The sequence below is a fragment of the Schistocerca americana genome, chromosome 3 (assembly GCF_021461395.2).
Source record: "Schistocerca americana isolate TAMUIC-IGC-003095 chromosome 3, iqSchAmer2.1, whole genome shotgun sequence".
NCBI lineage: Eukaryota > Metazoa > Arthropoda > Insecta > Orthoptera > Acrididae > Schistocerca > Schistocerca americana.
Genome location: NC_060121.1, coordinates 158,024,367 through 158,039,976, shown reverse-complemented (window position 1 = coordinate 158,039,976; position 15,610 = coordinate 158,024,367). Strand labels below are relative to the sequence as shown.

The following is a 15,610-nucleotide window of genomic DNA, read 5'->3' as shown; positions in this document are numbered from 1 at the left end:
TCTGGTGTATTGTAGTTGTGTACGTACGAATCTGTGAACAATGTGGAATGATAGTTTGTGTTACGCGATGTTGAAATGACCTCTGTTCGATTAATAGCTTGTTCTTCTGCGGATAAAGCGTGCTGAAATTCTAATGCCAGTTGTACGAAAGTCAATAATTGCGTCATGTTGTACCAAAGAATTCGTACCTAAAATAACGTATGTTGTCAATCAAGGAACAATCCAAAAATTTGAGCAATACAAAATGATAAGTGTGTCTGAAATTTTACATCTACTCCTTTACCAGAAACTGCCCCTTTTACTTTAGTTTTGCCTAATGGTAACGTAGGATACGTGTTCTCTTTGTTACATTCGTTGAAAGTTTCTTCATTTATAACTGACATTGGTGATCCGGAATCGATTACTGCTGAAAATGTGGATGATCCAATCTTTACATCAATGACAAGGTAGGAAATGGTTTTTTGAATAACTGGTTTTTCATGAAAAAGTGTGTCACGGATGTCGTCAAAAGTAATAACATTTTCGTGAACAAGGTTCTGTGTGTCAAAGGTATTGCTTGCGTCGCTGGAAGATTCAATCTGTACTGTATCTAGTCAAATTCTTTCTGACGTGCTGTTATTTTCGGGAGGATGTTGTGGCATCTCGACTATTTGTACTGTTCTGTTATTTCTTCCTGACGTATTAGGTTCGGGATGATATCTACTGTCTGGTTCATTCATGATAAGCTGTTGTTGCGGATGATTTTGCTGCTGGTAAGACGGACTGTTATTAAACGTACGCTGAAAATTGTGCTCATTACTTTTACGTCTGTCATGATAGTCATTGCTATATGGCGCGTTGCGATAGGAATTGAAATGATGTGTTTTCTGTACGTAGTGATTTCCTTGTTGTTGTGCGTTACTATTTGGTGGGGCCGACACTACCCGTGTAGGCGGCGAAACATTAAAGCTTGGTCGACCTTGCACATTATATTGTTGGTTAGGTATGCTAACCAGCTGGTTTTGTTGCTGTTGTGGTGAATAACCTCGATTGTTGCCATAATGTGTTTGCTGTTGCTGATAATTTTGACGATACTGATAGTCTATCACCTTTGATATTAAAATAGCGTGGTTATATGTTTATTGGCCTTGGCTATGATGTGAAAAATTTTTGTTTATGAAAGAATAATCTGATTGGTGAGCTTCCAAAAGCTGTAGCAGATCTCTAAATGCCGAAATATTTTCTTTCTGCTGTCCTGCTAAAGGTCTTAACGATCTTGGTAATTTGGAAATACATAATTGGATAAGCGCTGATTCACTGTATCGCTCACTGAAGTACTGGTTTTGCTGTACCATGTGTTCAAAAAATTGCGTCACAGTGCGAAAATTTGAGTTCACATAATTCGGTAAGCTAATAAATGATCCTTTATTCCGCGCTGTGTCGTCTTCGACCAATACGCTGACAGGAAAGCATTCTGAAATTCTTCTACCGAATAACATTGTCTCGCGATCGGTCTCATACGAGTTGTCGGTTCGCCTTCCAAAAAACTGCAAATAAATTCAAGTTTGTGTGTTTACGGGCCAAGTTGGTGGAAATGCAAAATTAAATTGTTGTATCCAATCCAAAGGGTGAATCTGTGTTCTGTCATTTTTAAATACCTTAAATTTCCTAATGGATAGAAAGTGCTTGTAATTAAAATTATCGTCTCTGAATGTGTGAGCAGGCTCAGGATTGTATGAGAATCTATTTGTCTGCGTCTATTCGGAATCTAAGTCATGTACTCTCTGTAAATTATCTAAGTTATACTTGCTGATGTAGCGACACATGAAACGGGTGAAAGCGGTGACGATGCAGTATGCGCATGACACTACTTTGACTCAGTCCACCGGCTCTCGCAATGTCCCGTGTACTCATGTGTGGGTTCATGGCAACAGCAGCTAACACACCAACTGCACCCGCTTCTCCTGTGACGGGCCTGTTACGGACCCGTTTCCGTGCTACGACCATACCTGTTGCATACAGTTGGCGGTAGATGTTTTGCAATGTGCGGCACGTTGGATGCTCTCTGTCCGGGTACCGTTCAGCATACACCCTGCAGGCTTCAGCTGCATTTCGTCGACACTCGCCATAGATGAGTATCATCTCCGCCTTTTCAGAGTTCGAATACACCGTGGTCACAGTTCCTACAACACTACACTATCACAGACGTCTGGTAACACGGTGTACTACAGTTGGTCTGCGTGCGGAGACGAATGCAGAATAACAACAGCAGGAAGCGCTACATGCGGACACTGCGACAGCTAGACCAAACGACAACAGTGCACTACAGCCACACTCGTAAACACGGACGTCATCGTAAACATGTCGCTGCAGATGCTGCTCGCCGACCGTGACCCGTGTTTGTTACAACATGCAACTGAACGTCGGAGGTTTCAAGCGTCAACTTTAGGTTACAATATCTCCGGATGTAATGAACATTTTACAATGCAACAAACGGCACTGATTACGTATTTGTTTATATGTTCAGATGTGCTAACAAAACTAACGTGGTTCCATTTTAAAAAACGTAGGTTTGTGTTAAAAAACATACTTCCGTGCATTTTTGTATGGTTTGTATTAAACAATTACACTAGCTCCTCTCCTCACGTTCGGTCTGTGGAATCGGTTCGTCAGAATTTGATGTGGTTTACGAAATATATCCAGCGGTAACGTTGGGTGACTCACCCTGTATATGTTACTAGCGGAGAAAAGCGACATTTCCCAGTTATATTTCTTTATAGCTACACACCTATGCCCGTACCACGCAGCGTTTGGCACTTGCGCTTAATCTTTGTGACATGTCTCCTGAATTATATTTCGTACAACGATATAACTTCGCACTTACATTTCGTGGTACACGAGTATGTGCACATTGTCTGTAAAAGTGTCGTGAACACAGTTAGTAGTAAAGAAGTAACAGATCATAGTATCTTGTGGTGCTTTTGCTTCACGAATAGCGGAAGAGTAGTAAGCGATAAACAATTTTTCATTCATCATTTTCTAGGAGTTGTCAGTGAGAAAAAATTTCATAGAAGCTTGTAAGATATGTGTAAAGTTTGTTGCAAGTCGCAAAGCGCTCTCCACGTGTCGCAGGCTACACTTCTTTTTCATCCCCCACCCCCAACCATTTGATAAGCAGGTGGTTCTTACCCCTACAGCGTTTGTCTCCTGACAGTAAGTTGTATGTATACCAAGTTTGGTTCAAATCGAACCAGTGGTTTAGGATGACATGTGGAACATACACACACACACATGGACATTTCATGTTAGGTGCATTGTGCTGCCTCCTACTGCCAGGTACTCCATATCAGCGGCCTCACTAGTCACTAGTCATCGTGAGAGAGCAGACTGGGGCGCTCCGCGGAACTCACGGACTTCGAACGTGGTCAGATAATAGGGTCACGTCTGTAAGCCAGGTTTCCACACTCCTAAACATCCCTAGGTCCACTGTTTCCGATGTGATAGTGAGGTGGAAACGTGGAGGGACACGTACGGCAGAAAAGCGTACAGGCAGATCTCGTCCGTTGACTGACAGAGACCGCCGACAGTTGAAGAGGGTCGTAATGTGTAATTGGCAAACATCTATCCAGACTATCACACAGGAATCCCAAACTGCATCAGCATCCACTGCAAGTACTATGACAGTTTGGCGGGAGGTGAGAAAACTTGGATTTCATGGTCGAGCGGCTGCTCATAAGCTACACATCACGCCGGTAAATTACAAACGACGCCTCGCTTGGTGTAGGGAGGGCAAACATTGGACGATTGAACAGTGGAAAAACGTTGTGTGGAGTGACCAATCACTGTACACATTGTCGCGATCTCATGGCAGGGTGTGGATATGGCGAATACCCGGTGAACGTCATCTACCAGTGTGTGTAGTGCCAACAGTAAAATTCGGAGGCGATGGTGTTATAGTGCGGTAGTGTTTTTCATAGAGGGGACTTGCACCCCTTGTTGTTTTGCGTGGAACTATCACAGCACAGGCCTACATTGATGTTTTAAGCACCTTCTTGCTTCCCACTGTTGAAGAGCAATTCGAGGATGGCGATTGCACCTTTTAACACGATCGAGCACCTGTTCATAATGCACGGCCTGTGGCGGAGTGGGTACATGACAATAACATCCCTGTAATGGACTGGCCTGCACACAGTCCTGACCTGAAACCTATGGAACACTTTTGGGATGTTTTGGAACGCCGATTTCGCGTCAGGCCTCACCGACCGATATCGATACCTCTCCTCAGTGCAGCACTCCGTGAAGAACGGGCTGCCATTCCCCAAGAAACCTTCCAGCAGCTGATCGAACGTATGCCTGCGAGAGTGAAAGCTGTCATCAAGGCTAAGGATGGGCAACACCATACTAAATTCTGGCATTACCGATGGAGGGCGCCACGAACTCGTAAGTCATTTTCAGCCAGGTGTCCGGATACTTTTGATGGTTCAAATGGCTCTGAGCAGTATGGGACTTAACATCTGAGCTCATCAGTCCCCTAGAACTTAGAACTACTTAAACCTTACTAACCTAAGGACATCACACACCGGCCGGCGATACTTTTGATCACATAGTGTATATACATATTACTTTGTTCCTGTAAACGAAACTTTAAGATATTCTAGTGTGTTAAAAGCCAACAAATATTTTCTTAATCATACTTTAGCTACGAAATTCTTGTTTCAAAAATCGTGTGGAATTGCCTAGCTTTGATTGTCAAGGTGTTAATACGGACGATTAAAATGGCTGAGGCTGCTTCTGTTGTGTATTGAAACAAGCGCACCGAATACTGTTAAAAATGGTGAGAAACAGGTTATTCTTAATTCTTTTTTCAAAAGTTTACAGGCAAAATTAGGTTTTAAGTTTTCCGAGAAGTGGCGAAACCAAGGAGAAACCATGCCCAGAAAAAATAAGGCATTTATGTTATCGGTACGTGTGGCGTAGCCAATAGCTTTAGAAAATGGTAACCAGATGTTTTGTGTATCGCTGGTTCGAAACTTCTTTTGTTCTTTCATTTTTTATATTTTTTCATTCATTTCGCTACCCCCATCATTTAAATATTAAATTGTTTAAATATATGTTAATTGATACGTATCTAATCACCATTTTTAAAGGAAAGATGAATTTTTGTTTCTATTTCACGCAAAATTCCAGTTTCCATTTAAAAAATAAATCTTTAATAGTCGATATTTTATAAAAGATTGTTAATAACGATTATTTAAATTATGAAGATATTAGGAATTAAATTTTTGGCATCAATATCCATTGTTCTATACCACAGATAACGCCTCACACAAGCCTGAAGGACCAGCATCGTGGAAACGCGGAGAACAATAATTTTCGCGCCATTGAACACATTGTGCACATTCTTACAGTTTTCAACATAACACTGCTGTCTTAACCCAACAGAATTGACCTGGAGCCATATTAAGAGATTTGTCGCGAGAAATAACAAGATATTTAAGCTGCCAGACGCACTGGAACTAATGCACGAAGCTTTGTCACACGTCACTGCCGAGCGCTGACGATCTGCAGAACAGCACGCCATAAAGGAAAAGAAAAAAATGTGGTTCTTGGGTGGTTTCGTGGATTCTGTTGTTGGTCGCCTCGTTATCAACGTAGGGGAGACAGATGCCGTAATGAAATGTGTGTCTCGGATTCGGATACGGTAGGAGTTCAGAGACCACCGTTCAACTAACTGTATTATCTTCAGTGGCTTCAGTATTAAACTGTACGGTGAAATCCCTGCAATACCGATGATAAAATCTTATCAGGTCGACAGCCGAGTCAATGCGTTGTTCTCCTGCAACGTTTCAGCAAGTTTCTTACTTGCCGTCTCTCCTCACTCTCATCTGTTGCTTTCCCCTCTTTGGGGAAGTGTATTGGGGAGTTTGTAGCCTTTTGGCTATTACTCCGCGTGTTTGTTCGTGTATGTGATTATTTTCTGTGATTTTTGGATGTCTGCATAATGTGATGAATGTTCTGTATGTGTCTGGTACTTGCCTGAGCTTGGCGAGATGATTGACTTCACGTGGGAGGTAACAGGATTAGAAATTGGAGATAGGGACTTTCGCTTCGACTTAGTCGTCGAAGATGGTCACTGGGCGTTTGTGCTTGTTGCGGGACATGTCATACCGACCCAGGGAGCGGATGAGGTCATTTCCAGATCTGGGAGAGCTCTCATAGAAGGCCCTTGCCAGTATTTGGAATCGCTCTTTCAGGAAGGGGATTTCAGCTGCGGCGTGCAGATCCTCAGTGCGAAATACCAGAGGTAGATGCAGTGTCCTCCTGAGGGCACGGTTTTGCAGCCTCTGGAGTTTGCCCAGATGCTGCTTCGCTACATATCCCCAGACAGAGCAAGCATACTCCATTACCGGCCGTATAAGTGCCTGGTACACTTTTACTTCTACAGAGCAGGGAAGGGAGTTGGTTCTGTTGAGCATTGGATATAGGATGGACATTCTGACACATACCTTCCTGTAGACCTCGTCCATGTGGGGCTTCCACGTAAGATAAGAGTCCAAGGTTACTCCAAGATACTTGGCGGTTCTGTGCCACGGGAGTTGGGTTCGTTTTAGGTGAAGAGGAAGGTGGAGGTGGGGGGAGGGGGGGGGGCGGCGTTGAGGAGGTCCGCGCCTTCCGAGCCTCCGGGTGATCGGCATAGCCTACGTCTCTTCAGAGTTGATGGTAATGAGCCAGTGACGGGCCCAAGTTTCAGTGACATCTAAAACCCTTTGTAGCGTATGGATGACCAGGTCCTTGTTCGCATTACGTGTGTAGAAGGCTGTGTTGTCTGCATACTGTGCGGTATACACCAGGGGAGCGGTTACTCTGTCTGCAGTGTACGAACTGTACAAAAGGGGCCCCAGAACCGATCCCTGCGGCACCCCAGCACGAATACTCCTTTTGGTGGAGGTGGCTGTTTCTACTTTAACAGAGAACCATCCAACCCTTGTGTGTATAACTTGTAGAGTAACCCTCTATGCCATACTGAGTCGAAGGCTATGTCTACGTCTAGTAGCACCATCCCACAGTAGCCTCTGTGATTGAAGCCCTCTGTAGCTGCTTCAACCACTAATGTTCTGTTGTGGGGCAGAATGATTTTGCCGAAATCCGAATGGGAAATCCGGCAGATGTTGGTCTTTGGTAATATGCTCCTGTATGGGTATTAGCAGGCGCTCATAGATCACAGTGTCGGGTTCACTTCTCGTCCGGATCTTTATAGCCGCTGAACTACTGGTTTCGCTGCATCCTCGGCGCCGGTCGGGCCAATCAGGCGTGAGCGGAATCGGCGTGGCGGGGTGTGGTGGGGGGCAACCGCGGGCGTCAGGTCCTGGCGTCTCGTCTCGGTGCGGCCTGTTTATTCCTTGCGCCGTCACCGAGCTGCCTCCATCGGTGCGCTCTCGTCTTGATACTGTTGTGTTCCACGCGGTGCAGAGTTGGAAGCCACTACCCCGATTAAACAGGTCACCACTGTGCCGTATCCCCACTGCATCTTTAATAATAGAGCCCCAGAGACCATTCGCTCTACACAGTCTGTTGGTTTCTGCAAAATGAAACGTGTGTTCTTCACTGAGGCTGTGCTCCGCTACCGCGTGTTTTTCCTTTTGTCCGAGTCGAACGCTTCTCACATGTTCAGAGATACGTTGTGTGATGCAACGCTGGGTCTGTCCAGTATATTGTTTTCCACATTCACAGGAAATGCTGCAGATCCAAGTTGTCCTTTACTGAGCCCAGCATATTCCTGATTTTTGGTGGAGGACGGAAGATGGTTTTCATCTTGTTCTTCTCTAGTATCCTGGCAATCTTGACCGTGGACTACCCTACGTACGGACGGAACGCCAGACCTGCATGTAAGAAATAGACGATTCGTATGTGGATTTAAGTTATAAGTTAAGAATTGAATTTGACATTATTAAAACTACACCTAACAAAAATAAGGAAAGAGTTGTTTTCTGCGTGTAAATATATATGCAAAAGTTAACAAATATTTTGTAACAGAATGTTTACCCGTCTTATTCACTAACCCGGGCAACGGCCTTGCCGCAGTGGATACACCGGTTCCCGTGAGATCACCGACGTGAAGCGCTGTCGGGCATGGCCAGCACTTGGATGGGTGACCATCCGGGCCGCCATGCGCTGTTGCCATTTTTCGCGGTGCATTCAGCCTCGTGATGCCAGTTGAGGAGCTACTCGACCGAATAGTAGCGGCTCCGGTCAAAGGAAACCATCATAACGACCGGGAGAGCGGTGTGCTGACCACACGCCCCTCCTAGCCGCATCCTCAACTGACAAGGGAACCTCCCCATCGCACCCCCCTCAGATTCAGTTATAAGTTGGCACAGTGGATAGGGCTTGAAAAACTGAACACAGATCAATCGAGAAAACAGGACGAAGTTGTGTGGAACCGTGAAAAAAATTAGTAAAATATACAAACTGAGTAGTCCACGCGCAAGATAGGCAACACCAAGGAGATTGTCTGTTTAGGAGCGCCGTGGTCCCGTGGTTAGCGTGAGTAGCTGCCGAACGAGAGGTCGTTGGTTCCATTCTTCCCTCACCTGAAAATTTTACTTTCTTTATTTTCGCAAAGTTATGATCTGTCCGTTCGTTCATTGACGTCACTGGTCTCTGTTCACTGCAATAAGTTTAGTGTCTGTTTTGCGACCGCACCGCAAAACCGAGCGATTAGTAGACGAAAGGACGTGCCTCTCCAATGGGAACCGAAAACATTTGATCGCAAGGTCATAGGTCAACCGATTCCTCCACGGGAAAACACGTATGATATATTCTATACGACACTGGCGACAGCATGTGCGTCACATGACAGGAATATGTTGTCGACCCATCTAACTTGTACACTTGGCGAATGGGTAGAAAGATTCTTCTACCTTGCCCGATTTAGGTTTTCTTGTGCATGTGATAATCACTTCCAAAAAAGTGATGAAAACATAAGAGTTTGTCACATAAACTGAAAATAAAACATTAAAATTTTCACTCAAGTGAAGACTTGAACCTAGGACCTCTCGTTCCGTAGCTACTCTCGCTAACCACGCGACCACGGCGCTCCTAGACTGCCAGTGTCCTTGATGTTCCTTATCTTGCGCATGGACTACTCAGTTTGTATATTTTACTAATTTTTTTCATAGTTCCACACAACTTCTTCCTGTTTTCTCGAATGATCTGTGTTCAGTTTTTCAAGCCTATCCACTGTGCCAACTTATAACTAAATCTGAGGGGGGTGCGATGGGGAGGTTCCCTCGTGAGGATGACACGACGGTCGGATGGACCCGCTGGGCCACTTGTGGACTGAAGACGGAGTGCTTTTTTTATTCACTAACCTACCAAAAATCCTAAGACATTACCTGTATATAACGATCTATGTGCACGTATTTCGGATGTGGAAGTCGGTAGTTGGATGACCTTCAAAAGTAGTTGAAACTAGGTAGTTGAAAGCGTAGCGACCCCCTTTTCTTTCCCATACGAATGCCTATGGGCTAGCAAGCTGCTAGTTGATGCGAGGGGGCTGGAGACAGCATCGCAGAAGCGCCCGACGGGACGGAGGTAATGTAAGGAGCGCCTTAATGACTTTGCGATTGCGATATAGAAAGCGATGAAGCGATCGGAAATTAAAGAAGAATGTCCATGTCTTACGAAATGCATATTATGTCCTTCTCAGAGCATAATTCTCAGATTTCGCGTCCTCTGAATTGTTTTTTTTTTTCGATTTCTAGCACCTGTTGTGAATGTGTTGCGGATGGCTCCCAGGTCTCATAGTAGACCCGAGTTAGCATTCGAGTGTGGATATGCCGAACGTTATATCCGGAACGATGTCAGGATTCGGATTCACAACACGTCACATTTGCGATAGGGCTCGAAGGTGGCCCAATCATGCGTTACGTACGAAGATGTGTTCTGTGTTCGAAGTTGAATCCACCAGCGGGAAGAGCACGTCATGGGAGCCTTCTGCGACACACGTACAGACACAGACATAGATAAAACAGAGCAAACGTGCTGCAACTGTAGAATATGCGGTTGGAGGTGACTGGTTGCATTCGAGTACAGTACTGTACTACGCCGCCCGACCAGAAAAATAATGCATTTGCCCTAGGTGTTGGCAGCTGTGCTACATTTACAAGCAATTCTGAAACACGGAACGAACGTGAACCGGGGATACAATCTTTTATTTTTGGTCGAGGCAACATTCTGTTGTATATCTATTGAGATAATTGTGACACACGCGAGTTGACTGCTGTCTCTGGCCGCGCGGGAATGGGCGAGAGGTCTAGGGCGCTGCAGTCATGGACTGTGCGGCTGGTCCCGGCGAAGGTTCGAGTCCTCCCTCGGGCTTGGGTGTGTGTGTTCATCCTTAGGATAATTTAGGTTAAGTAGTGCGTAAGCTTAGGGACTCATGACCTTAGCAGTTATCCCGTAGGATTTCAAACAATTTTTATTCTTGCTGTCTGAGATGCTTTCCTGGAAAAAAGGGAACCACCTGCCTCTAAACTTACTTGCATATGCGTTAAAGGATGACAGAGAGTGGATGGAGTGATAGGGTGAGATGGAGATGTAACGAGGTAGGGTTTAATGATAGACTGACGATGCATTCTGGAGAGAGAGGGGCATGTCGCTGTCGGTCATTTAACCGTTTTTTCCGTTGTTTTGTCGGAGTGCATCAGTTGCGTGACATAACCTGCGTTCGACTCGCATACAACTGCGTGTTCTGTGTATGACGTAGAGCACTGTCTACTTGCGATCGTTAACAGCAAACCTCTCGGTCATCAGAGAACTTCCATCCTGTTTCGACTTATTCCTTTAAACGAACGAAGATTTATGGGAGGCACTCCATCCGCCTGCCGCATATTGGGCATAAAATCGAGTCTTCAGTTTCATAATTAAGTTAGCGACAGGTGTTTGTGAGGTACTACAATCCTCACGTATACATCTGCTTGACAGATGTCCTGTTTACGGAGTTAGTGGCGACATGACGTGTAATTTCACGTGTCAAATACCGCTGCCATGCGGTTGTGTCCTTCCTTGTAAGAGGCATTCTTCGTTACTAAAGATCAGATCAGGACTGATGCGAGCATAGTATAATTTCTGAATTGTTAAAAAATGGCTCTGAGCACAATGGGACTTAACTTCTGAGGTCATCAGTCCCCTAGAACTTAGAACTACTTAAACCTACCTAACCTAAGGACATCACACACATCCATACCCGAGGCAGGATTCGAACCTGCGACCGTAGCGGTCGCTCGGTTCCAGACTGAAGCGCCTAGAACCGCTCGGCCACACCGGCCGGCTTCTGAACCGTCATCAGATGTATATAGCGGGGGCTATACACCTCTGGAAAGCTTTATTGTACGTGTATCACAAGGAATGGATGTTTTAAGGAAGTAGTTTTTCATTTTACAGTTTATCACCATAGCTTACAGTAGAGTAACCTGCAAAGGGATGTATGTAATGCGCTGGAAGTATCTTTCTTACATTGGGATAGTAACAGTGTTGCATTCCATACGACTAATAGGTAGGAAACCGCAACGATCTAACATTACAGCGTGTTTTAAGTGCATAGCATTGTAGCCTTAAGAGTGCATGTGTTTATGTTCTCTCTTACCGATACCTTCTTGGTAATGACCACAGACACTAGAACAATACTTTAGAATTGCTAGCGTAGTTGATTTGCGTAAAACGCAGCGAAACGTCTGGAGCTCTACACGAAACGTGGAATGTAGCGGTCTACTTCTGTCAGCTGTACGGAGCGTTGGTCAAAGACAATGCGAGGAGATCTTTCGGTCTCTAACTATGTCCTAAGAATGCGACAATTCCCTGTGCCTCTCATCCACATAGAGAAAGATTGTAAGTTACGCATTATGACTGAAGTGCTAGAGATATGTAGGTCGCTGTCTGGTATACTTTGGTGTATATGTTCGAGAATTAACAATGAATGAACATACTGTACAGTCATCTATTTACATTCACAGTGGTACTCGCAAAATAGTGGAGGGTCTGTTTAGCGATGGTATAGAAATTAGTAAGCATGCTACCGTGTCACTGGTCGGTGTTGAAATTATGGCAAAGTTGCTAAAACTGATCGCACTATGATGGTTATTATTACAGTACATCGATGGTACGCTGTTGAGTGCCATACAATGTGATTTACACCGTGCGATGTCTAGTTTCCTGGGGGAGACAATGGACCAATCATGTTAATGTTAGTTTAGAAATGGTTCAAATGGCTCTGAGCGCTATGGGACTTAACATCTATGGTTATCAGTCCCCTAGAACTTAGAACTACTTAAACCTAACTAACCTAAGGAAATCACACAACACCCAGCCATCACGAGGCAGACAAAATCCCTGATCCCGCCAGGGATCGAACCCGGGAACCCAGGCGTGGGAAGCGAGAACGCTACCGCACGACCACGAGATGCGGGCTGTTAGTTTAGAATCTGCCACAGACGTCGACACGTGGCGGAGAAAAAAAAATGTATGGCAGTGAACAAAGCGTGTTACAGCAGAAAAAGCAGTGTATCAAACAACGAAACAGGGTCCCTCTCCTGCGACTGATAACATGTGGGAGAGGGTCCTCGTACAGTACAGGCGATGAAACTTTACACCGGTCTGTGCAAGCGACGTCGATCATTGGCCACCTGCTACAATGGATAAATACCTGTATATTTAATAGGATCGCAGCGTATGATCGATGCCGGCACGTAGACTGTATTCATTTCCGATGTATCGGAAGAGAGAGATGCGGAAAAAACCTATCGGATGAAATTAACGGAGCTTTTATAGTTCGTAATTTTTCTCTGCTGGATGGTACAGAATAACGATGATAGAACACTTGGATGATAGACGTGAATGGATCCTGGAGGACGCAGATCTGCATCGATGTTGAGTCTTCCGAATTTTCCCAGCAAGAAACATCACTGTAACTGAAACGTCCCCTTTTGAAAAATTATATACGTGACTGTGCTTAAACTGACACACAATATTTTTTTTGCGCAACGCAATCTGACTTTCAAAAATCCCTACAAAAGAATGGCCCTGACTAACATTAACCTATACCTTTCAAAAACCACTTACCTCACAAAAATCTTCGTTAGTCGAACTACTGCAATACAGCGAGTGCCACTACTGCCAGCTAAATAAAAGATTCAAACTACTGAAGGCACTAACTACTGATAGGCATAGTTAGCAAATGAAAGATTTTGATAGAGAACAAACAATGTATTTACCTCAATAGTGTTGAAAAGTCGGAATGTATATAGCAGTTCATGATATCCAGTATTACAAATTTCAAAACTCCGCTATCTCTCTGCCCACATCCACCATTGCTGGCGGCTCACCTCCAACTGCCGAACGCTATGCGCTGTTAACATCCAGCTGCCCAACACTACAATGGCAGACAACAATGCAAACTAGCCACAGACTGCACACAGCACAGCCAGTGATTTTCATACAGAGCGCTACGTGGCGTTAAAAATAAGAAAACCTAAGCAGCCTACTTACATAGCCCCCATGCTCCCCACAAAAAAATTTACAAATTGTTTTGGGCACTGGCCAATACATATTTGTTACAATTTTTTTCACAATTACAATAACAAAGAAATCATATGCACACACTTATTGATACAAGTTTGGTCAAAAGCTAAAATTTTCTCACAGTCCATAAAGACAGTCCTGATCATCCATCACAGCAAAATTGCAGTGGTTTTTTTTTCTCAAAGTCTGAGCAGTAGAAGAAAATGCACATGGAAGTAGTGGATTTCCATACAGTCTTGAAGAAGTAGTGTTGTCCTTCCAACGGAAAGACAGTGCTGACTCTCGACATGCTGACAGATAATGGGCCATAACAGAGCAAACCCACAGCAGAGCCATTCGACGTTTTGAAGAATATTGGTAGGTAGGTCATCACAGAGCAGACCCACTGTAGTCCTGGTAGAGATTACGGTATTGGTGGGCCACCAAAGGTGCAGACCCACTGCAGTCCTTGTAGAAATAATGGTATTGGTGGGTCATCAAAGATGCAGACCCACTGTAGTCCTTGTAGAGATGGCCAGCAGCCATCTGTTGTGACTGTGCAGGTGCACAATCACCATTGAAGAGTCTTGCGGATAATATAGCAAGTCCATAAACCACCACTTGTGCACTCACAAAGTTTTTGAAATTGTCCTTAGAACCAGCAATGCTGTTATCCAGTCCCTTGCTGAATTATTAACACACGTGCAAACACTAACAGTCCCTACTTCTCACATATTCTCCATATACTATGACCAACAGAAACGTGTACACTGAAATGTAACTTACAAGTTACTTAATTTGATGAACTGGTGTCAATTACAATTTTATAACATAAGAATACAATTATAATGGTACAAAATACATCATTAAAGAACATAACAATACAGATAACATTTGTAATACAAGCTTTACAAAAGAATCGAAATACCATATACATCAGTGTTACAGAAATTATGACATGAGTACACACATAAAAGATCAGAATATCTTTCGAAACATCAACTTCACACATGAGCATTGAAACAAAACAGAATAAATAATGTCTAAACATCTTTATGAAGAAAATAACATAGTATTTGAAAAATTCTACAACATAAATCTTATTAGCTAAACACATGAAGACAGGAAAAACACAAATATACAAAAGTACACAAACACATAGCAGAATAACACAGGGTGAAAGGACATGGTTTGTTTTCAGTGTAACATTTGGTACTGCAGTATTTTGCAAACAAAACCTTTTTTTTTTTTCTTGGAGATCTCCCTTCGTTCATCATACTTTTTTCGTATAACTTCTCAATGCATTTCTTCCGACACATCGCAACGCATTCTCTTATATAGCCTCCCCCATCTTAAGCTAACTTAAATCTACTGAGCTCAGTTGCTAAACTAAGAAATGAGGCAATGCAGCAGCACAAAACAATTAACACAAACAGCAATGATAAAAAATTCAAATTGGCAAAGCAATTGCAATATTACAAATAATATAAGGCACTGTGCAGCAAACAAGAAAAATAAATCCATAGTAAAACTGGCTGAACAGCGTAATACAAAGTCAAATTCATTAACATTATGCCTGGCAAACAGCAGCAGCAAACGTAAAAACTTATATCTAAACGTGACATAGCTCAAGCAGAAAAAATATTACACTAGGGTGATGCATCACGAGAACTTACTCTAGCAGACAAGTTACCAAATTGTAAAAAAATTATTTATGCAGTTCCTGTGAAGGGAAATGTCTATTTATGTTCCCTCGTTTTCTTGGAAGTAGATCATAATTTTTTTTTTACTGGATCTGTAGGCATAAAATAACTATATTAGTACATCTATTAAATTTTATTTTAACCAATGCTGCAGTGCAGTTGGAAACTAGATATTAAACAAAATGAGTAAATAAATACATAAAGCAAGCCATATGGCATTTCTCTCAACTAGCAAGACAATAGCCGTGAAATGTTTCTCATCGTTTCATTAGGCATTTTAGTAAATATCATAAATTAAGAGCTCCACAATGTAATCATATGTTTTCAAGTTTGAGCATCTCGTACTTGCGATGCTTTCTACAAAGGAATGT

General features: G+C 43.4%; 1 protein-coding gene and 1 pseudogene across 1 annotated transcript in view; one reads left to right on the top strand and one right to left on the bottom strand.

Annotated features, from left to right (window-relative positions):
- Window positions 1–15,610, bottom strand: part of LOC124605939 (trichohyalin-like) — a 97,654-nt gene that overhangs the window by 58,168 nt on the left and 23,876 nt on the right. The gene's annotated exons all lie outside the window — the stretch shown is intronic.
- LOC124607883 lies at window positions 8,043–8,160 on the top strand (annotated as a pseudogene).